The sequence below is a fragment of the Protopterus annectens genome, chromosome 12.part0 (assembly GCF_019279795.1).
Source record: "Protopterus annectens isolate FY-2018-M chromosome 12.part0, PAN1.0, whole genome shotgun sequence".
Taxonomy (NCBI): domain Eukaryota; kingdom Metazoa; phylum Chordata; order Ceratodontiformes; family Protopteridae; genus Protopterus; species Protopterus annectens.
Window position 1 is genome coordinate 568,455,732 of NC_056746.1, and position 24,557 is coordinate 568,480,288.

The 24,557-nt window shown below is 39.8% G+C and overlaps 1 protein-coding gene across 2 annotated transcripts in view; it reads right to left on the reverse strand.

Moving 5' to 3' along the window:
* Positions 1-24,557, reverse strand: part of CCZ1 (CCZ1 homolog, vacuolar protein trafficking and biogenesis associated) — a 1,119,178-nt gene that overhangs the window by 73,684 nt on the left and 1,020,937 nt on the right. The gene's annotated exons all lie outside the window — the stretch shown is intronic.

Sequence of the window (24,557 nt, forward strand, 5' to 3'; positions counted from 1 at the left end):
AAGAAACATGTCAGTGCCAAGGTAGCAGATGTAAAAGGGCCACCTGATGCTGCAGATGTGCAAGAAATTAACATTCAAAATGAAGCCTGTGGTGGTCAGACTGACCTTGAGTCTACAGAAGCATAACATGGGACTGGTGAGGAGACATCAAAATGGGAGAGCGGTGTGGACTGACTTATTAACCTGGAAAAGGAAAGGGAAGAGAAAACATGCATCAGAATCTAGGTCTTTACCAATGACCTCATCATCTTCTCCCAATCCAAACTGACTGAAATTAGGAAGTCTGTGTTGTGAATGAAAGGACTGCATTAACAAGGCAGAAAGAGGCCTGCAGGAAGAACAATTTATTTCTTGTGTGTTACAATTTGAATTGTTACTATTCAGACTTTTTCAAGGTATTCTCTATGGGACTACTGACAGCTCAGTTTCAGACACTCCACAAGCTTTCTCAGTCTGACTACAGTGAAAATGTTGTCAATGGTTGAAGAGTCTACATCTAGATTAATTTTCTATGGGGAACAGGAGAAATTTGAGAAAAGGATTCAGATAACCCTTCCCCGACTCCTTTGAACTTCACATTTTTAAAGTTGTTTGAGATCCTCTAAGGAATCAGCCTTAAAAAATAATTCCTTCAAAATAAGTTTCATTACAGGTTAACTCCTTGCTCACAATCTTTCTCTAAATGATCCTACCAGTATATAAAATCATATATAGAAAAATACAAAAAAAAAAAAAAATACTGGTAGGCAGATGGTGAGCACTGATTAAAACTTTAATAGAAATAAAATAAAAAACAAGATAAGCGCTTTCATACTCACTCCTAGTACTTCATCAAATCGTTCTCATACTCACTCCTAGTACTTCATCAAATCTCTTTTTTTTTTTTAAGTCTTTCTTTTTATAGGCTAATGTTTTAGACCACATGATTATAATCCAGGCTTGATAGGTATGAATTCATTTAACCCTTTCCCTTTAGTTGCTTGCAAAATTCTCATCCATTTAATTTCTACACATTCAGTGTGTGTCCTGATGTCTAAATTCTTAAACCAATCTTACATATCTCCAGTACCATAAATTTGAAACGGTGATCGTTTCCAGTATGGTTGATATGTTTACATAGAGCATCAGTTTTCAATCATACATAATGCACACACACACAGGTACAGCTATCGCAGATGCTCTTTTTCAGCATTAAAAAGAGTGAATGGACAGAAAAGAGATTGCTCTTTTGGCTTGTTTTTCAGCATTGGCTGCTTTCTGTGTGAAATCAAATTGCAACAAGGTCAACTAATTTGCTTTTACCCTGCTGTTGTGCAATCTCGGAGATGGCTATATATAATAACAAGGATTTGGGGTAACATGGGGGCTTGCCCCCCTGCAAAAAATGTTTTTTGTAGTATTTGATCATGTTAGATTTGCTCTAAAATGATCACTCTTTTTTTCACTCTCTGAATCATTCAATATTTGATATATATATATATATATATATATATATATATATATATATATATATATATATATATATATATATATATATATATATATATATATATATACACACACACACACACACACACACATATATATATATATACAATCAGAACCAACACACCCACACCAACCAAGGCAAAAAAACAAAAGCAAAATTTGGCTGACAGGCGCAAAAAGTACAGTTGTGTAGACTTACCATAAATGTAGATGTTCGAGTGTATTCACTGTTGCAATCATCACATTTGGGTTATCCTGCCAGGGATAGCCCTCAGCTGGCCTGAATACTAGAGGCTTAGTATTTCTGCATCAGTTGCTGTCACTCCAGGACTGACGTCAGGTCGTCAGTGGTATAAAATCAGGAAGCCGACGCCATTAAATCAGTTTTTATTGCTCTGTCAGAAGCCCCCCAAATAGGGAGCTAGGTTACAGTGGAACACCACCACCAGTAGAAAGTAAATACCAAAAAATCCCTGTAAGGAGAGAGAGAGAGAGAGAGACAAGGGGGATGGAGGGAGGGAAACCAGGACTGCAACAGTGAATACACTCGAACATCTACATTTATGGTAAGTGTACACAACTGTACTATGTTCTTCGTGTTTCACTGTTGCAGTCATCACATTTGGGTTGATTCCCAAAGCTGAAGAAAAGGGTGGAGGCAATCAAGAAGACTGTGGGCTGGCTAGGATGCCCTGCAAGACTGCAGTGGCAAAGCCTGCCCTGGATTTGGAGAAGATAGGCAGGTGGTAATGCTTGGTGAAGGTATGAACAGATATCCATGTTGCAGCCTCCAGGATGTCCCTGGTGGGGACCCGTCTAAGAAAGGCTGCAGAGGTGGAGGCCACTCTGGTGGAATGTGTCCAGACCCCCTTTGGGGGTGGTTTCCCATGCTGTCTGTAGCACACAGCATCCATTTGGAGATTGTTTGGATATGGCCTTGCCCTCTTCTCCTGCTGCAAAGCTAACTAGCAATTGATCAGTTTTTCTGAAAGATTTAGCCCTGTCCAGATAGAATCTGAGCTGTCTGTGCACATCTAGAGAGTGCAGAATCCTTTCCCCCTTGTTTTGTGGGTTAGGGAAAAAAGGTGGGCAAATGTATGGATTGACTGAGAGCCACACTGGACACCACTTTAGGCATGAAAGATGGGTTAGTCCTGAGTGAGACTCTGTCAGCATGGAAAAAGATGAAGGTCTCTACAGCCATGAGTGCTTGTAGCTCTGATACTCTTCTAGCTGAAGTGATGGCCAGAAGCAAGGCTCTTTTCCAAGAGAGACATTTTAACTCGGTTGAAGCTGCAGGTTCAAAGAGGGGTAGGGTGAGCTTTTCCAACACAAAGTTAAGGTTCCAAGCTGGGGTAGGAGCTCTTCTGGGTGGACTTAAGTTGTTAACCCCTCTTAGGAACTGTTTGATGAGAGGGTGTGAGAAGAGAGGAGGCTCTGTGCTGTAATGAGCAAAGATGGCAGAGGCATGAATTTTAATAGAAGAATAGGATAGACCCCTGTGTAGTAAGTCTGCCAGGTAAATCCAGGATGAGAGGTAGGGAGGGCTGTGCCATTCCGGCTCCCTTAGCTTGGATCCAGGTCCAAAACCTTTTTGCACTTGTCAGCATAGGATTTCCTAGTGCTGGGGCATCTGGCCTCACGTATAACATCTAAGACTTGTTTGCATAGGCTGGCAGCTTGAGGGGTGGTCAGGGAATAAGCCAGGCTGCCAGGTTGAGGGTCTGCAATTGAGGATGCATGAATTTTCCATTCCCCTGGGTCAGGAGTGTTGGGATCTGTGGTAGGTGCCATGGAGACAGGGTTGACACAGGCTGTGCAGCAGTGGGTAGCAGTGCTGGCATGGCCAGTCTGGGGCAATCAGGATTGCCCTCGCTTTTTCCTCCCTTATTTTGAGCAGTACCCTTGATATGAGTGGTAGAGGGGGAAATGCATAGACAGAGAGGATTACTCACTGGAGGATAGAGCATCCACTTTCCAGGCCTTGCTGTGACGTTCCTTGGTGCAGAATTTTCTGAGCTGATGATTGGAGTGGGAAGCAAAGGGTCGATCTTTGGGGTGCCCCATTTCTGGGTTACAAGGGTGAAGGTTCTGTGGTCTAGCTGCCACTTGTGTGGGTCTAGCAGGTTTCTGCTTAAGTTGTCTGCCAGAGAGTTTAGACAGCCTGGCATGAATTGTGCTAGTAGGTGTAGTTGCATGGCTGAGGTGGTGTGCCAAAAGCTCATGGCAAGCCTGCAGACAGGATAAGAGTGAGTCCCTCCCTGCTTGTTGATATATCACATCACTGTGGTGTTGTCTGTTTTGATCAGTAGAGGCCCTGGGGACAGTAGGGGTCTGAAGGCTGTCAGGGCGTGCTGAACAGCTAACATCTCTTTTTGGTTGATGTGCAGATGTATTTGATATGGGCTCCAATGGCACTGAATGCACCTGCCATCCAGGTGTGCACCCCAGGCATAGTCTGATGCGTCTGTGGTGAGGGTCTGGGCGGCATGGGGTTGTGAGAAGGGAAGTCCCTTGTTGTGGTTGCAAGCTGTGCCAACCAAAGAAAATCTTTCCTTAGACAAGGTATCATTGGTATGAGAGTTTTCAGGTCTTGAGATTGTTGACAACCAAAGGCTTTTTAGGTACCATTGTAGTTTCCTCATATGCAGTCTGGCATATGGAATGAGTAGGATGCAGGAAGCCATGAACCCTAGAGCTTGCAGGATTTTCCTTGTGGTTAACTGGGTTCTAGTGGCTAGATGAGAGAAGTAGCCTGTCATGTAGTCTTGTGGTTCTGGAGTAAGGAATGCCATCTGGGATGGTGTGTCCAGGCCTGCTCCCAGGAACACATTTTTTTGTGTGGGGACTAGTTTTGATTTCTTTTCATTGATAGTATAACCCAGGGAGGTCAGTAGGTCCTTTACAAAAGTCAGGTGCTTTAACAGCTTTTCCTGACTGTCTGCCTGAATCAAGCAATCGTCTAAGTTTGGGTAAATTTTAATATTTCATTGTCTGCAAAAAGCAATGGCTGGAGCCATGCATTTTGTGAAAACTCTAGGAGCAGTGGGTAAGCCCAAAGGGAAGCGCAGAGAACCTAAAGTGCATAGATCCTGCCCTGAAACAAAAGTATTTCCTGCATGATTCCCTGATTGGGATGTGTAGGTAGGCCTCTTTTAGGTTTAGGGTGGCTAACCAAGCATCCTTGGAAAGCATTGGTAGAAGTTGCTGGAGGGTGAGCATTTTGAATTTTGGTATCACCAGAAAGGTGTTTAGAATGGATAGATCGAGAATGGGGTGCCATGTGCCCTCTTTTCTGGGTACCAGGAAGAGTCTGGAGTAGAAACCTTGGCCTATCTGTTCTGCAGGAACATGCTGCATTGCCCTCATGGAGAGCAGGGAAAGGACTTGCTTTTTGGCCTCTGCCCACTGGTTTGGAGGAAGATCTGGGAACCCTTTTGGGGTTGGCGGAGTATGGAAATAAAATTTGTATCCTTGGGACACTATGTTGAGGACCCATCAGTCGTTGGTAATAGTGGCTCATTTGCTTGTGTGAAAGGAGAGTTTTCCTCCTGGGGGCACAAGCAGGTGGGCAGAGGTAAGGGGTGGAGGTGTAAAGTCATTGTGAGTTCTTACCATAACAGGATGGCTTTGCACTCCCTGTTTTTGAAGAGGAGGAACTCCATTGCTTACATCTCTGCATTCCCTGAGGCTGCTGTCTGGGGGGTCTGCTTCCCCTGGGTCTGGGCTGAACTGGCCTGGAGGGGGCAGGAAAGGACCAGTGCTTGGAGGGGCAATGCCTACTGAACCTCGGAGGCTGGACCTGTAAGAAGTCTTTAACTGTCTGCATAGATTTAGCTTTTACTGCCATCTTTTTTAAGACCTCTTCTGCCTTGGTGCTAAATAAGTTGTCTTTGTTCAATGGTGCGTCCAATAATTTGGATTTGACATGGTCTGGCAAGGTCTGTTCCTTAAGCCAAGCATGCCTTCTAAGGACAGAACCAGTGACTGCTTCCCTGCAAGATGCTTCTAGGGCATCAAAGCCACATTGCAAGGTGTGCTTAGTTACTTGACTTGCAGAATACATTAGCTCTTGTAATTCTTTATTTTTTTGCACAAGCAGGAAAGGAACATTTTTTGTTTGAGGAGTTCCATGGTATGCTGCTATTTCAGCATGTGGAACTGACAATTTAATGCTCTAATAGCAAGAGTAGCAGAGCTGTATACTTTTTTACCCCATCCGTCTAAAGCTCGGGAATCCCTATCTGAGGGGGTGGGATTCTTAGATGAAGTTGCTTTAATTCCTTTAAGGTCCTTGAGAGATGACCTATGGGTCAACAGTAGGATTTTCGAAAAAAAATTTGTGAGAGTCAGGGACTCTAATAAAAGCAAATTCCTTGACTGTTGTGAGATAATGACAAAATTTTTTTTTAGTTTTTAGTTTTTAATAGAGAAAAGGCTGAAAAAAAGCAATAGTATAATAGTTGCCATTTTAGGATGGTGGAGTGGGGTGTAAAATTGCTCTGATTATAAAATATGTAGAGTCAGGTTTCCTGGGAGAAGGAGGACGGGTGTCAGGAGTCAAACTGGATTCAATAAAAACATCATCCACAACATCCAGGGCAGGAGGAATGGCCAAAGGTCTGTGCTGTGGTAAATCTAAGAATTCCCTGAGTCTCTTTTTTGACTGAGGGTAGTCTAGACATTCCAATTGGAAATGCTCCCTTAAAGTATGAAGGGTTTCCCCAAATGAAAAATCCTTGGGTGGAGAGGCAGAAGGAATGGATTCCTCTGCATCAGAATCCTCATAAGCAGACAGGGGTTGCATATCTTCATATTCAGATGCATCAGAGTCATCAGACTCCTGTTCAGATAAAACTACTGGGGACAAGTCTCTCTTGCTTTTGGAAGGGGAAACCTGGCTTCCCCTGATAAGCATAATAAGGTCTTCCGCCATTTTAAGCATTTGAGATTGAGGCAAGGAAGCAGGTGCCTGAGCTTGGGTCATCGTTTTTTTGGGTGTGGTTTGTACCCTGGGCCTTAGAAACTTGGTAGTTTTAGAAAGAACTGAAGACGCGAAAGAAGTTGTCGGTCTGTGTCAAGTATCGGTAGTGCAAAGTACTTCCTTGGAAGCCGGTGCCTGCTCAGTGGCACCAAACCCATCAAAGGTAGAGACATCCACAGGATCCTTAGTCGAAGAAGAGTGTTGCAGCATACCGGACTCGGAAAGAGTCTCGGTACTGGCCTGTGAATCCACAGAAGCGGGCATCAGGGGCTGCAAAAGCGCCTCACTGAGGACCGGAGAACTGGTGACTAGCTTAGCAGAAGCATCGTCTGCAGTTTTGGACCTGTGTGGTCTGTCTCTGTAGATCAGTAGTTGGATGGCTTACCAAAGTCATATTGGAATTCGAGGACTGAGAGCAAAAATATCTAGCTACAATAAGGGCCCGACGACGTATAGTTCTAACGTTGAACAAACCACAAAAGCGACAGCGGGGAATGTCGTGGACTGGGCCTAAGCAGGTGACGCAGTAAGAATGGAAGTCTCGGTGTGGTATTTACTTTCCACGGGCGAGACAATTGTTAACTTTTTCTGACATTGGTTAGAGCAAGAAAAAAGAATCCCCAACAGGGTACTTAGCTTTAGAAGACTTCAACTTAAATTTGGAAACGAAAACTCAGGTATGGGCCGACCGGCACTCGTGCAAACTGCTTCTGCTTTGGACACCTCGGCAAGAAAGACAGATGCAGTGGCGTCAGCTGCTTGATTTTATATCACTGATGACCTGACGTCAGCCCTGGAGCAACAGCAACCGATGCAGAAATACTAAGTATCTGGTATTCGGGCCGACTGAGGGCTACCCCTGGCGGCATAACCCAAATGTAATGACTGCAACAATGAAACAGGAAGAACATCCACAGCTCATTTAGAACAGAGACCAAAGACCACTAAAATGTACTTTAAGCCTATCAACCAAGTTTTGCTTTTGTGTATATGTGTGTGTGTGTGTAGATTATATATATATATATATATATATATATATACACACGCACACACACACACACACATATATATATGGGTCCATGTTAAATGGACAAAAAGCCACATGAACGAAGACCAGTTGGCCGAGACGAAATAGTCGACAACAGAAATGCCCGACAAAGGTAAGTAAACAAATTACAGTACGGAACCTATTTCTGTCTCAGTAAAACACCTAAAGACAACTAGAAACACCTGTATAGCAGGGGGGCAAGCCCCCAACACCCCTCCTACTTAAATATTCTAACTCTGAGATTGCACCACATTGTGGGAATGGGAATACATCCCATTCCACACTACTCACCATTGGCGGGCATTTCCGTTGTCAGCGATCTCGTCTCGGTGAACTTGTCTTCGTTTATGTGGCTTTTCGTCCATATATATATATACATACACACACACACACACACACACACACACACAAGTGCATGCATACACAGACACTGCACAAACATATCTGTGTGCAGATCACTTTATTGAATGTTAATGTGGCATTATTCTCTATGGAAAAACTTTATCAGAAGTTGTTCCAGCAATAAGGAATTCCCTCCCAGATAATATCAGGGTATATGAAAATCCCAAATTATTTTGCAAACTACTCAAAAAGAAGAAAACAAATGTAACTGCTTCAAAGTCACAGGATGACAAAAGAACACACTAAGGCAATAGCTTTTATTTGCTCAAAATCAGGGAGAAAGCGAACAGCTTTTCTAGATAGCTGCACACTGATCTACAACTTAACTTCAGCTCTCCCAGTGTGGAAAAACGAAACAGAGGTAAGAGCTAGTGATTCTGTCAGTTTTAGTAAAATTCAGTTACTGGTCAGTATGCCAGCAAAGACGAAACTTGGAAAGCTTCAAATAACTCAACTAGAAAAGGTAAAGAGAACACTGGCTGGAAAGAATCCTGTATCTGTTCAGCAAAAAGCAGTTCAAGCTCCAGCTTTGGCACAAGAGATGTCTTCCAGTATTATAAAGCATCAATCACATATGTGCAGTATGGTTCCAAAAGAAAAAGTGGCTGAGAAAGACTGGACTTTTGTTGACTTTGTTAAATGTTGGGGGATTGAACGGGATATAACCCCACTTCATTTTAATAATGCTAGAAAAGACAATAAAATGGAAAAAATAAGGAAAAAATAATAACCAAGTAAAACATTTTTTTCATAACTGTATTTGTACAAAATATTTCATGACATCAGTTGCATGTTATATAGTAAAGCATATTCCTTGACTGTTGTATGTGATAAAGATACAAAGTTCTTTTTTTAGTTTTAATGTATAACTAGAGAAAAGGCTGGACAAAAGCATAAGTTAATATGTTGCCATTTTAGGATGGTGGAGTGGGGTGTAAAATTGCTCTGATTATAAAATATGTAGAGGTGAAATGTTTTCCCTTACTTTTGCAGAGGTGAATGTCTGAACTTACACCCTTGACAATCTAATCATTTCTTGTGTGAGCATCTGTTCTACAAAAATAATAAAAAAAAAAACACAATGCAATGAAAAGTTTTCCTTTAGCAAAACAATGTTCAGTGCGACTTAAGAAGTCTGCAGCCAGGGGCAGCTGTACATTCTATTCTTATGTGTCCGTAAACACTAGCTGATTAAAGGTCTAGGCAATAAATCTCATGGGCTTTGAACACTGTTTGTTGAGAGAAACAAAAAGCAAGCAGCTTAGTAAAACTGGAAGGGAAAAAGAAGTAGCAGTTCTCCTGGTACCTAAATACCTCAATGCATTTACTAGAATAGTGTATAATTTAGTTTTATATCAAAGATAACCCTGCACGTTTTTCTTAAGGATAAAAGTTAATGTGTTCTGAAAGCATACAAGCTCTTTTAAACATCTGGAAGGGAAAACAGGAGCACAGGCTGTAACATGCACTTTATTTAGGTTAGTTAATGCCTATAGTTGCAGCTGTTGATTTGAGACAATTATTCCTATCAGGAGGATTAAACTTCACTATTTGAAGCTGTACAAAGTTCTGTGTATTTGTTTTATGTTAAAAGGTTCTGGGCATTTTTTTTTGAGGGTTTTCATTAAAATAAAAAGTCTTGTAAAATGTAACATAGATTCAAATGAAAATGCGGTGAAAAATATAAAGGGATCAACCTTCCAAACATCTGTGGTGCATGGAAAACAAAAGCTGAAAATACACATTTAATAAAGCTGGCATATATAATAGGTGGGTATAATAACCGGTTTACAATTAGATTGGCAAACTGCAGTCGATTGAGAGTGACAATGTTGGCTTGCAGTTTTCCAAGAGGCAATTTTGCGAACCCAAATACATAGACTACACTATATCACATGGGTAGTGTAGTTAGAGTATTTGAGTTTGGAATTTTGAGTGGAGATCGTGGTTAACTGTAGTGCTATAATGGAGTTGGTATATATAATTTGCAGGGGGTGTAGGGGGGGGTTTGCCCCCCTGCAAAATAGTAAAAGTGATGTACCGTTGACTCTAGAGTGTTACGGTACATTATGGTGCATAGCTTGGGTGACTGACATCACCTCCTGCTATGTTGAATACATCTAACTACGGGAGTCGATGTATTCAGTTTCAAGTTTCCTGCTTGTTCGCTGTTACAATTTTCAAGACATTGGTTCAACTTTAAGACCGATGGATGGATGCAGTTTTAAGGTTTCAATAGTAAACCTAACAACGCCTTATTGTAATAACTACTCTATCCAAATTATTTTGGAATGTGAACTGCATCTCAGGTATAGACAAAAAAAGTAAGAGTATTGAACTGTAATAAGAAATCTAGAGTGCAAATAATTCTACAGGAGACATGTTTAGAAAGAAGAGAGCATGTGAACTGACAGAGAAAGGATTCAGAATGGATAGTCAGCAGAATATCGGGTACAAAAGAAAAGGGGAGTACTTACACTAATTGCTAAAAGAGATCCAATAGTGACAGAAGACGGAAAAAAAGACAATAACGGTAGACTTATGGTAGTAAGGGGCTACTGGCAGGGGAGGAGGCTAATGTTAGCATGTTATTTAAATTCCACCTAAAACTGCTATTATGGAGCTTAAGAAAATTTGGGAGAAATAATCAGCTTTCAATAGGGAATATTACAGGTGGGGAGTGTACCTTGATTTACAACAGCGTGGATGTATCTGGGGGATCTAGAATGGAAAATATAACAAAAGCGGATAGATTTCTGAAGACATTTCTAAAGATATTTGGTATGTAAGATGTGAATTCACTGGTACAAACTTGTAGAGAATTTAAATATTACTCCTCGAGGTACAGTAAATGGGATAGACTAGACAGAAATTATTTTTCACAAGTCCATTTGTATTTAATTGAAAGCTTTAACACACATGGAATGACTATTTCAGATCATGCGCCAACAACAAAGATAAAAAAATGCAGGGTAATTAAGTGAAAATGAGACCCTTCCCCACCTATATGTTAAAGACAGGAGAATTATAAATGAATTGCTAGTAGAAATTATTTGGGAGTTATTAGGGAAGATAGCAATTTCTTCAGAAGTTGTAGCTAGTTAGTGGGATAAAACTAAAATGGAGCTTAACAATAGAGTTAAAATAAAAAAAACAGATATGATTAAGAAGTAATAAGAAATAGTGGGACTGACAAAGGTTAAATTATTGCAGAATAAGGGGAATCTCAAAGAACAAGAATAGGTGCAACTGCAGAGTGCTAAAAAAATAAAGGAGTATCTGGATAACATGCATGACTTTAGAAAGATAAGTGTTAAACAACTGTTCTTTGATAACTCCAGAGCACAAAAACTTTAGCACAACAACCTAAGCAACACAAAGTAGAAAGGGTTGTTGCCAAACTATAAGAAGAAAAATAAACCAGAGAGCCTGTAGAGGTATTAGAGATATTTTCGAACTTTTATGAAAATTTGTATAAAGCAGAGAAATGTGGAAATCAAGAAAGAGCACAAAGGGAAATATTGATGGGAGATTTAAGTATAGTATACCAAGGTTAGAGGCAAATGAGGCTCAACAACTAACAGTTAAGATAGGAGGAGATGAGATAAAATGGTGGTTATCATCAATTTTCGGGAAAGTTTCCAGGAATAGATAACATTCCTGTGGAAGCTTGGAAGCTAGGAGGTAAGAAATTGATAAACATCCAGAAGGTTTTGTTTAACAGTATTTTAAAAGAAGGGGATGCACCAACGTCCTGGAAAGAAGCTGTGGTGGCTGTAATACCTAAAGAAGGTAAAGACCTATCAGGACCATATTCATATAGGATCATTTCAATTTTAAACCATGGTTATAACGTTTATGTTCATAATAGTTAAAAGAATTATAAAGGTGTTGCCAAAACTGATAGAAATGGATCAATGTGGTTTTGTGGGGGGAAGCAAACATGGCAACATTAATAGAACAGTGATGATTCCAGAGTGAAGCAGAATGTTAAGAAACTACTACTGCTGTTGGTGGCACTTGATGTAGAAAAAGCAGTTATGCTTAGAGTCATTAGCAAAGTAAATAAGGAACTCCGAAATTAAAGAACATATTTGGTATAGTAATCAAGAAAATTGGCTTTATTTGCAGGTGATATTTTGCACCTGATAAAACCAGAAGAGGACATCTCAGTGTTACGGAACATTTCTGACACAGTTTCAAGTCTTTTAGGGATATAAACTCGATAAAGATAAAACAAATGCTACCTACAACTGTTAAGTATATACCCACACAAGTATTAGATCAGCAATGCGCATATATATGCGGATATGACAAAATGAAGTATTTAGGAGCACGGATTAAAATGTGATTCTGTACAGGCAGCTAGGAACACGTGGGAAGAAACAAAATAAAAGATAATACAAAAAATGAAAAACTGGAAGTACTTGTTTTTGGATAGGGATAGCAGGATATAAGCAGTTATTTTTAGTCTCTAGTTTTCTATACACATCAAGCATATTTTTATCAACCAGAAAAGTTGTGGACAGTTATTAATAAATAGTTGAAGGATTTTATCCAGGAGGGAAAAGAGCAAGCATCAAGTAGGATATGATGATCCTTCCAATAGAACAAGGTGGTTTAAGATTACCTTATTTGAAGGGATATTTTAGAGCTACACAGATAAGGCTCATGTCCACAGAAAACTATAATTCAAATTGGAAAGGGATGACGATGAAGCGGGTGGGGGGATTCAAGAACTAAGGACAGAATGGTACTTTGGATGTTGATCCTTAAGGAGAATAACAGCCACACAAAATGTCTTATTGATAAATTACCAGAAAGTATTCTAAGAACCAAGCCAAAACAAAAATGGAAAAAGGAGATTTTTCTGATAGGAATGATGCAATTACGGGTACAGATAACAGGTAATAGGGGGCTGAAACTGACTGCATAAAACTGGCAAGGGAACCAAGGTAATGGGAACAAATAACTAGACAGGTAAAGGTAAAAGAATGGGAATAGGCCAAGAAGACATTTGTATTGCAGGCTACAGACTGCCTTCCCTATCAGGGACTGATATCAGAGTTTAGGCAAACAGAAAGGGATATAGGAATCCTAAGTGGTAGACACTCCCTTCTAGCTTTTAGTTGAACCTAGAAGAGAAGTTGCTGTTAACAAAAGGATAATTAATATAGCATATAAATATTGCACAATAACTATAGGAATCAACTACAAACACAAAACCAGCAAGTTCTATGAAGTGGGTTATACAAGACAAATTAAATAAAATTAAGAAAACCACACAATGCAGAGAATATATATCATCAACAAAATATCACTTGGTTTCAAAGAAACCATTTCATTTAGTCCTGGTGACAATGTGGCATTAAAAAAAATAGTCCAATTTCTTTCTCTTACTTCTTAGGTCCCTACCTCTTGGATTATCCAAACCAAAAGTTTAAAAATGATGTCCTAATGCTTTGTGCATAAAGTGCTTTGCTAATGCATTTTATATTTTACCTTTATCTATATCTAAAAGATGTTCATAAATTCTGTCTTTAAAACATATATTAGTTTTTGCTATACAGAATGCACTGCATAAAACACAGTCAGCATAATAAACAAAAGTTTGGAAGCCCAAAATGTTCTGGTATAAGGAGTTCAGCCACATAAAAATAGTCAAACAATTCAATAGAAATATTTTTGGCTGACATAGCAATATATCTTCCAATTAAGAAATTTCAAATTAATAAATGGATTAAGAATATATATATATATATATATATATATATATATATATATATATATGCACACATACATATATCTATATACATATATATATATATATATATATATATCTATATCTAATATATATATATATATATATAAATATATATATCTATCTATATTTAATATATATATATATCTATATATATATATATGTCTATATATACACACACACACATACATATATCTATATATATATATATATCTAATATATATCTATATCTGATATGTATATATCTATATCTGATATGTATATATATATATCTATATCTAATATGTGTATATTTATATCTCTAATATATATATATATATATATATCTAATATATATATATTTATCTATATCTCATCTCTATATATATATATATATATATATATATACAGATACACACACACACACACACACACACACATACATATATCTATATACATATATATATATATATATATATATATCTAATATATATATATATATATATATATATCTAATATATATATATATATATATATATATATATATATATATATATATATATATATATATATATATATATATATATATACATACATACATATATGATTTCCTGGTAGTGGGCTTCCTGGCCTCCTCCAGAACCCTAAGCAAGTCGTCAGAAAAAAGGTGCCTAAAACGGTTCAGAACCCTATCACCCACAATGTTGGTTGAATAGTGGAAAAAGTGAGGATGGATGAGAGACCCCTTCTCTTGTGTGAGTGGGTCCACCCTGTGAGGTAACTAGAGGTGACTGCCTTTGGCTAGATACAGAAAAAGAGGGAACCAATGCTCTCTGGGTCAAAAGGGAGACACCAACAAGGTTTGGGGGGAGTCTTCCTCTACCTTGAGCAGGTCACTCAGAATGAGACAAAGGGAAGGGGAAGGAAGGCATAGAGAAGCATCCCCTTCCAAGAAAAAGACAGGGTGTCCACCTTCCAAGCCAGAGAACTTGGGACTCTGGTGCAAAAAAGATGAAGTTGTCTGTTCAAAGGACAGGCAAAAAGATCTGAATACTGCACTAATGGGCAATGTCCAAAAACACATCTCTGTGAAGCATCCATTTGTGAGCCTGTGTTTTGGACCTGCTCAGAGTGTCTGTCACTACCTTCTACTCTGAAAGAATATATACAGACTAAAGAGTCGCTTGATACTGGACAGCTAGGTTCCAAACCTGAAGAGCTAGCCTAAAAAGAAGATTATTTGTTGACATACCACATCACTGTAGTATTGTCTGTAAAGATTTTGAGAGGATCTGGAAGAAAAAGGAGATGAATGGTCTGAACAGCAAAAAGAAAAGCTCTCATCTTCCTTAGTATTGATGTGGTCTGACCGCTGATGAAATGGCCAAAGAACCTGGACCTTGGGGGAACCAAAAGAGGATTCCCAACCCATGTCTGAGGAATCCAAAAAAAAGCTCCTGAAAGGGAAATGGGGGCTGAAAAGGTACTCCTGGGTTGAGAGAGAGATTATGAATACAAAACTAAAGTTCAAGCTTGAGTCATGGAAGAAGAGGGACTAGAAAATCCAGAGGATGACAGTCTCGGAGCCATACTGACTTTAGCAACCACTGTAGTTTTCTCACATGAAGCTGGGCAAGAGGAAGCATAGGAAAGGTGGAGGCCACAAATCCTAGTGTACAGTCAGAGCCGAAGTAGGAAACACTGTCGGCGCCGACACCACCCCATCTCCGAAGCTACTCAGATCTGACAGCTCCGAACCACGGTAGCAGGTCGGAGAAGGAGCAATGGGGGGTGAAAAAGGGGGTCGAGCTCCCCCCTGGAGGGGAAGGGAGGCAAGAGAACTCCCATCTGCAGCTGGGCCTGAAGAAATCGACGCATCATCCGATTCATATCTGCGTCAGATAAACTTCTAATGGACCTGGATGAGGCTGCCGAGGCTGGCCGGGAAGGCCGCCTGGACGACCTCGAAGGTGACTGGGTCTCCTCCTCTGGCTCCTGGGAGAAACGTGGAGATCGAAGCCTGGAGGGGGAAGACCTGGAGACCTTAAAAGGGGAGGATAGCTGCTTAGATGGCGGGGCCGAGGGAGCTGAATCGGCCCACCTCTTGTGGCTACGATGCCTGTCTCTCTTCCGCTCTTTATCCTTCCTGTCTTTTTTCCTCGCTTCCCTTTCCTCCTGAGCCAAAGCGGGAGTCTGAATCCCGGCCAGGGGAGCGGGAACGGTCGGTGGGGCAGCCGCGGCTGGCGCCATGGAGGGGGAGGAGGACGAAGCTGAATCCAGGGGCAAAAGGCCTGCGAGGACTAGCTTAGTCCGCCTATCCCACCAAGCCCTAGGGTTGAAGGCTGCACAAATAGTGCAGCCTAAAGAAAGATGGTCTACACCCAGGCAAATAATGCACCGAGTGTGGCCATCCGCTGGGGACAGCTTATGGCCACACTTGGAGCATTTTGAAAAAAATAGCTTTTGGGGCCTCAGACATATTAACAAATTAGGCCCACATGCACACACTTTCACACACACACAGACAGAAGGGGGGATTTAAATTTACACTAACTAGGAACTAAAGATAAACTAACGATAAACTACCCTGAAAGATAGGAGAGAAAGGGTGTCACACACACTCAGAAAAAGTGAATTTAAGTGGAAAAAGTTAAATAATCTACACAACTCACAAAACCCAATGCTAGGAGCTCATTCTCAGATGCTTCAAGAAGGCGTGGCAAACGAGATCTGAGGGTTAGAGGGAGGTAGCAGGCATTATGGGTAGGGGGAGGTGCTTGGAGCTCGGATCTTTGCTAGGAAAGCTGCCGTCTCAGATCTGATACCCACAGGTTGCTGAACAAATGAAGTTAACTACTTCAGATCATTACTTTCCAGAACAACTTCTAACATACAGCACAAGAATTCGATTTTACACGCTGTAAAAGTCCTATGCAAATTTAGAAACGGGGTATCACTGTAAAAAGTGATTTTATATCCAATGTTCCTAACAGTAAACCATTCAGACTAGTATTCTCAGACTAAAGTTTCAAAGAATGCAAAAAATCATTCATATCCTTAATAAATGCAGGGCTAAAGCTTAAAAAAAGGCTTAAGTTGTCCTAAATATTTTGATAAAGCAACAGTAACCTATTTGCTGCCAGCAACTATGGGTCTCATAGGAGGGAGCTTTAGATGTTTATGTAACTTTGGCAACTCATACATGAATGGAATAACTGGTTGAGTAGCATATAAATAATTACACTCATCAGGGCTAATGTCCCCATCCATCATAGCACTATATAAAAATTATTTTACTTTATAAATAAAGCCATTCACATACCTAATATTTATCACTTTAAATACTTGTAAGTCAGATAATAGCTCAGACATTAAATTAATATACAAAGTCTTCCCCAACACTACAACTTTGCCACCTTTATCTGCAGACTTAATTATAATATCATGCAGACATAAATTTCTTAAAGCATTTTTTTCTTCTATTGTCAAATTAAAAACTTTGTAACAGTGTTACTACTAAAAAATAGCTCATACAGGTCTTGCTCGCACATCTCTAAGAATGCCTTAACTTTAGGTGTATGGAAAGGCATAAAGTACTAGATCTCTTAGCTGTAATATTTTCATCATCATAAATATTTTTAAATAAAAATTTGAGATCAACATTACTTGCAAACAGTCTTAGTTCTGTTAATGCTTCACTTATACTGCCTCCAATAGACGGAATAAAAGTCATCCCTTTATTTGGGCTGCGGTGGTGCAGCGGTTAGTGTTGTTGCCTCACAGCAAGAGGTTCTCCGGTTCGATTCTAGGCTGGAGAGCCTTCTGTGTGGAGTCTGCATGTCCTCCTCATGATCGAGTGACATATAAAGACATGTAGGTAGGTGCGTGCGTGAATGGGTATGCCTTTGAGAGTTGGGCGTCGGGCTGGGAACTCAGCACCGTAAAAATCCACTGCCAATCATTAGCAGATCATAGTTCCGCTGTGATAACCTCTAACTGGGAAAAGCCGAAAGACATTACTTTACCTTTATTTAAAATAGACAGCTCAATTGGAGTAAGCACCCTTTCAGATAAATTTACAACATTACAGAAACTTAAGTCACTATTGCCTGACTTCGAGTAACCGGGCCTAGCTTGCTTATATTCAATAACTTTTGAAAACTGATCTGTCCATCCTGATTCATTGGCATTGGTGCCGTCCGCTGAGTTGAAATACGTGTCTTGCTTCTTCCTCTTATTTCTTCTTGAACCTTTATCGGTAACTAACTGAATATGAGATCTTTCTAAAAAACAGCAGTTGAATTAGGTTCAGACCCAAACGTATTAGCAGTACCAGTCAAGTTATCGCTTACAACAGTTACCGAGTCAGTTATTACAGTGGTTTCATTACCATTGGTGAAAGAGTCAAAGTCTGTGATTGCCAGACTGCATTTGGTGTGATTAGAAGGAGCCGCTGCCGCAACTCCTCTTAGTCATTCATCATGCTGCTGTGATCCACAGGATGACGTACTAGGCTTATTTAAACCACAAGGCGTGGCTATACGATTCTTAGACACAGCATTGGTTAACACAGCTGATTCTGTGACCTGTTTCTTAGGCCAAAAGAATACTTGTGTTTTAAAATCATTTAGGTCTCTCAACAATTTACGCTTCTTTTGCAACATCAACTTCTCTCCAAAAACATGTATACAATGAATCATCTCATTATACTCAGTAGTAATGAGATGAAACTAAGTAGAAGACAGTAATTCATCTTCCATAGTTTCAATTTCTTGTTTCAAGCCCCTCTCAATGTCACAGAAAAAAATCCTTCATTAAGTGCATGTAATCCGTGCTCGGTTTATGATTTAATTCTTGGCATTTTTGCAGCAGCACAGTATATTTATTGCCATACGTGGGCATTTTGGTAGTGAGTAGCCCTCTCGCGGTGGAACGCCAAGTTCAAGATAAGCACAAAAAGTATAGCGTTGCCACTGCAATTTCTTGAACTGTTCGGTCTTATAGGTTAGAGACTTAATTTTCGTAAGGAGCTCACCTCCCTTTTCTTCACCCATACTGCAAATTATATTAACAGGTTCACTCAAAGTAGTACTGGTACAAAACATCAAAAAAGGATGATCAATCATATTCACCATTTCATATAATCTTTTAGTAGACACTCCACCAGCGCCTTTAGTAGAATCAGAGACACCAGGCTGTATATCTATTCTAAATCAGACATGTTCCAAAAGAAAACAATAAGCCAAGCAAAGAAAAATCAGGTATTGTTCCTGAAGTATTCCTAGGCAGCAAAGAACAACAAAGCAAGAACCAAACCAGGAATACAATGTCAAAGCTTGTTTTAATAAAACACAACGCAAAGCTTTCAAGCAAAAGCTCTTTCTCAATGCATACAAAGACTGGGTTAATGGTTACAATAAATATAAAAATCAGCCAATAAGCAGCAGCATTCAATTACATACACCTAATACTAATATAATAGGCTAAAAATCTAATAATTAAACCATACCAAACAACATAGTAAAACAAGACAGATAACATAAATAGATACACACAGCCTGGTTATATATTTAAAAAAACTAATTTAAAAAAAAATAGTTTATACAGACATGTTTTAACTTAAGAACATGTTTCAAACTGTTTTGAAAATTTAATCCTAGACTAGTAGAATCACGAAAATAAGCTGGCCAAAAGAATACTTGTGTTTTAAAATCATTTAGGTCTCTCAACAATTTACACTTCTTTTGCAACATCAACTTCTCTTCAAAAACATGTATACGATGAATCATCTCATTATACTCAGTAGTAATGAGATGAAAGTAAGTATAAGACAGTAATTCATCTTCCATAGTTTCAATTTCTTGTTTCAAGCCCCTCTCAATGTCACAGAAAAAATTGTTCATTAAGCGCATATAATCCACAATCAGTTTAAGATTTAATTATTGCCATTTTTGCAGCAGCACAGTAAGTTAAAGCAACAAATTTGTTCCACTTATCTGAGATTTGCAGATATGTTGAGAATAATGCCCTTTTTAAGCATGTTCAACTGAAGGGTGATGCACATTCTTTTAAGTTTCACGTGGTTCAAGTAATAAATATAGGTATAAGGGGTGGTGACATTAAACTTCAGACTGAACTTGCTGAATGTAAATGGAAAGATTATTTTCGTGCTTCTACTAGTCCAGGATAAAATTTTCAAAACAGTTTGAAAAGGGGGACACAAACAAACAGAAGCTGGTTTGTCTTGAAAAGGAGGTTTCTGAGAAGTGGGGGTCTGAGCAGACTTAGCAGGAGGAACCTGCCTTGAACTCTTGCTACCTTTGGGAGGAGGGTGAGGCTGCCTGCGAACAAAAGCAGATTTTGATGGATAATTCCTCTGGAACTTAGGAATAGGAGAAATAAAAATATGCTTCAAATCTGCAAGGCCTTACCCTTATTCTGCAGAAACTTACAAAGGTCAGAAGCTACAGAACCAAATGGGTTCTTGTTATCAAGAGGAACATCCAACAATTTAGCCTTAACATCATCAAGTAAGGGCTGGAGATGAAGCTAAGAGCAATGTCACAAAATAGAACCAAAAGCAGCAGCTCCAGAGGAGGCATTAGCTGAAACATAACATCATTTAATAGAACGACAGGCTACTTGAGGGGGTGAGGCCCTCATTAAAGAGTCAGGAAGGTCTGAAATTGCCTAGGAAGCTTGAGAAAGAGGGTGTAAAACATACCTGGTCATACAAGTCTGGTCATTAATAACCTAAAGGCCTAGGTGGCAGCACTATGTACCTTCTTGCCAAGCCATTTCCTAGCTCTACTGTCCCTGTTTGAATGGAGTATTTTAGTAGAAGGTGTGATGATAGGATGTACTGATAGCCATGCCAGGAGAAGTATGGCAGTGGATGCAAGACTTGTGCCAGCACAGCTAGCTGGAATTTTGCAAATAATTATATGTAAATTATGTATCAAACTGATTTGTACAGATGCTTGCGCAGAAAATGTACTTGTGAGGTTTGCCTGTGTTAAAATGCATCAACAGTACACCCTGCTGGAAAGAAAAGAATAGAAATGTACATGTATTACTATAACTGAATTAAATGCATATGTTTTAAATAAGAGGACACAGGGACAGCAGAGGTTAACCAGCTAGCTTACTTTAAGAAAAATAAGGGAAATGCAAATGAGCTGTTAAATCATTAAAATGACACCTGGAGACAGTGGGTCTGGAAGAAGCCTTTGTTCATTTGCTCAGTAAAAATAAGAGAAGCCTGGGCACTGCCATAAAGATTTAGATGTGCACTGTAGCCGTCTAGGCTAAATTCCTGCCTCAGCTTCAAAGGGGATACTGTGAGAACCTAGAGTCAGGTATAACCAAATGAGGTTATTCTGCAAGCCATCTTGGATATTATATTTTACTGGGAGTAATGAGTATTCTGTTTTGGGGGACCTGGCTGCTCACATATTTCAATGTGCCTTGCTTTATCAAGTTATTAGGGAATAGTAATTCTCCAACATTCAGTCAGGAATATAGTGAAGCCTAAGTTATAGATTGTTTTTCTTTATTTGTAAGAATCTGTCCATCAATGTTATTTTCAATATTTCCTGTGATTGGAACTCTGTGATTTACTGTAAATATATTTAGTACTTTCTTGTTCTTTTATTTATTAAATATATTTAATACTTTTCATTGTGGCTGGTACTGTTTAGAAAATATTTAAGCTTTGAGAGTATTTGTACATATTTATTTGATGATAACTCTGGCTACTCCTGAAAGCCTTGCTGTTTGGTTAACATGACCATTTGTATTAATATTTAGTTCACTCATAATTGGATACCCTTTTAAGGACCTTATAGTAACTGACTGGTGGTAGTCTGGCCAAGTTGGTGTAGAGTGTAATCTGTGCCAGCCTTTCCCAGGTGTGTGTGTGTGTGTGTGTGTGTGTGTGTGTGTGAAAAGTATATCTCAAGGAGAGTGTGTGTGTGTGTGTGTGTGTGTGTGTGTGTGTGTGTGTGTGTGTGTGTGTGTGTGTGTGTGTGTGTGTGTGTGTGTGTCAACTATTTGAGGCACTGACACAAAGCAGTGGTTTCACAGTGCCAGTGGGGAGCCTTATTGGGGACCTGGAGAGAGGCAGACACCCAGACCCCAGGATGGGTGTGTGCCCTGTGTGCTCTTAAAGGAAATTGTGCTTGATGCAGAGAAGCCTGCGCCTGGAAATACTGAGCGCATCCATTTGTATTCCAAGTGCACATCCCTCTCCAGTGTCAGTGGTGAGGATTCAGGCTCCATGACTACTGGCCCATCGTGGGGATGTCACAGAAGGCAAAAGCATAGAGAGTTTTTCAGAAGAGCAGACACTACAGAAGGACATCTGTAGAGAAATTTACACTCATCAGGTACCTTGTAAAATCTGTTACATTTGTTAGGGGATGGAGGTTGAGAATATGGGATCAAAGAAGTTGCCGAAAAGGTATCTAAAAGGGCAGCCAAGACAGGAGGAACAGCAGAAGTCTTAAAGATTCCATCTGAAGGAGCTCATAATACATCTTTTGAATGTCAAAAGTCTGAGAACAGTTCCATTTAAATATTCCATCATATGAGAAATAGTATCTCCAAATGAGAGTTCTTCAAAAAGAGAGTCTGGGCTTATACAGTCTTCCTCGTCAGATACATAATCCAGGAGAGAAGGTATCTGAGAAAAATATGCCAAAGACTCTTCCCCAGAATCTAGTTCCTCATCAGAAGAGTTTTGCTCTCTAGGCCTCTTGACTTAAGGACCCCTGAGGACTAAAGGAGAGCAGGAACAGGCACTCCTTGGAGAGGCTTCAAGTCTATCAGTGTATTAAATAACCCCTGGATAAAATTCTGCCATTTACCCTGGGGATCCTTAGATGCAGTGAAAACATGCTTATATGTTAGGAGGCTCAGATACTTGCCTACATTCAACTAACGTAGTAGGAATTTCCTCCCAAACAAGTATTTATGGAATCCCCCTTGGACCCCTCTACATCCAGAATGGATGCCTGCAGATCCTCCGAGGATGCATGAGAATTCGATTCCATGCCGGCCTCCCATAGGGTTGTGCCAGTGAAATCCGATGAAACAACTGGGCAACCCTCTGGGTTTTCACCAGCCTCAAGAGAAGTCTAGGGGAGATGAGACAGCAGCCGAATCAGACCCGACTTTTTTGGCCTTTTTCTTGGCAGGCAGCTGACATTTGGGACTGGAAGATTCCCCCATAGCAACCTGCATAAACAATTTACGATGCTGGTTCTCCAGGTAAATAGACAATGAGGAGAGATTGCTATGTAGAGACAAATGCTTGGCAGATAAAACATGGTGTATAGTCATGAGAAGCATCCAAAGAGAAGAAACACTGCTTATGGGGAATACGTCTCTCACACTGACACTTTCCTTTCTAGATGGCATGTAAACTCACAAAATTAAAAAAGGAAAAACACTAAGCGGAAACCCCAACATGGCACTTATCCAAAAAAAGGTTTGGTAACCAACACAGGAGTGTTCAGACAGATGATCAATGATGGTGTTCGGACCAGTGGCAAAGAAGTTCTGGTACATCCATCTGAATGTCACCTTCAAGCCTTTTGCCTTGAGCAGGGAGCATATTTGTGACGTAGGTTTATAAATCTTAAGCCTTTGGTATACTGGCTGGATGTTGGGTTTTCCATGGTAGAGAATCCCTTTTGTGAAGACTTCTGCAACACTGATAAGGAAGGATATTAGTTAATAGCCATGCTGTCAGTTTCCTAACCAAAGTCATTATTAAATTCTCCTATTTATTCCAGATTGGGAGAAGTGGATTTCCAAATTTTGGAGATGGTAGGTTGTGAGCGTCTATATTACATAATCAAACTTTTAAAAGTTCGAACGTAATATGGTGGACACCATATGATCGAACTTTTAAAAGTTTGAAAATGTAATAAAAAAAAAATAAACCAAAGAAAAAACCTACCTAAATGGTTTAAGCAGGGGGGGCTCCCCTGCACTGTCCATAACCCCCTCTCTTTAAATATACCATCTCCGAGATCGCACTACTGTGCAGAAAAAGGGAAATCTTCCCATTCTGCACTGTACGGAGATCTCCATTGAAACGTTCAAACTTTTAAAAGTTCGATCATATGGTGTCGACCATATGACGTACGAACTTTTAAAAGTTCAACAATGTGATATAGACCCGGCTGACAGCTATAAAAATACCTCTCGACCTTTTTGTTTGAGAATTCCGGACAAAGCCAAAAATAATGTGGGAAACAAAGGCCCAAAATCAGGGACAATTTTTAAATAGTACTCTAATTCCCTTTAGAAACCTAATATGACAGCAGGTTTTGCTTGAAAATACATTTTCTGAACAACAGGTAGTATCAAATTCTAATATCTGGCATTACTGACTGAACGTACTATACTGCAGTGGTGGTGCTGCGGTAGCGTTGTCGCCTCACAGTAAGACATTGTCCTGTTCGATTCCCAGCTAGAGTGTCTTCTGTGTGGAGACATGCGTGAATGGGCATACCTTCGTTGAAGGTTGTTTGTCAGGGCCGGCAACTCGGCACATAAAAATCTACTGCCAATCATTAGCGGACCGGAGTTCTGCTGTGGCGACCCCTAACCGGGAAAAGCTGAAAGACACAACAACAACAACTGACTGAATATACTCCTCAATGATTTACCAGAAAAATCAAACATTTTGAGGGAAACGGTAAAAACATATGGCAAAATATGGGATGCTCTGCAAAATTCTAGACAGAAGTATGGAATGATGGATGTTTATATAACTTCCAGGCTAACTCTCAAACCTTTTCAGACGTCATTCTACCTGAAGAGGGTACTAAATCAACCCATCTAAAGCAGCTGTGATATTTTGACTGCCACTGGGGGCACCCTTA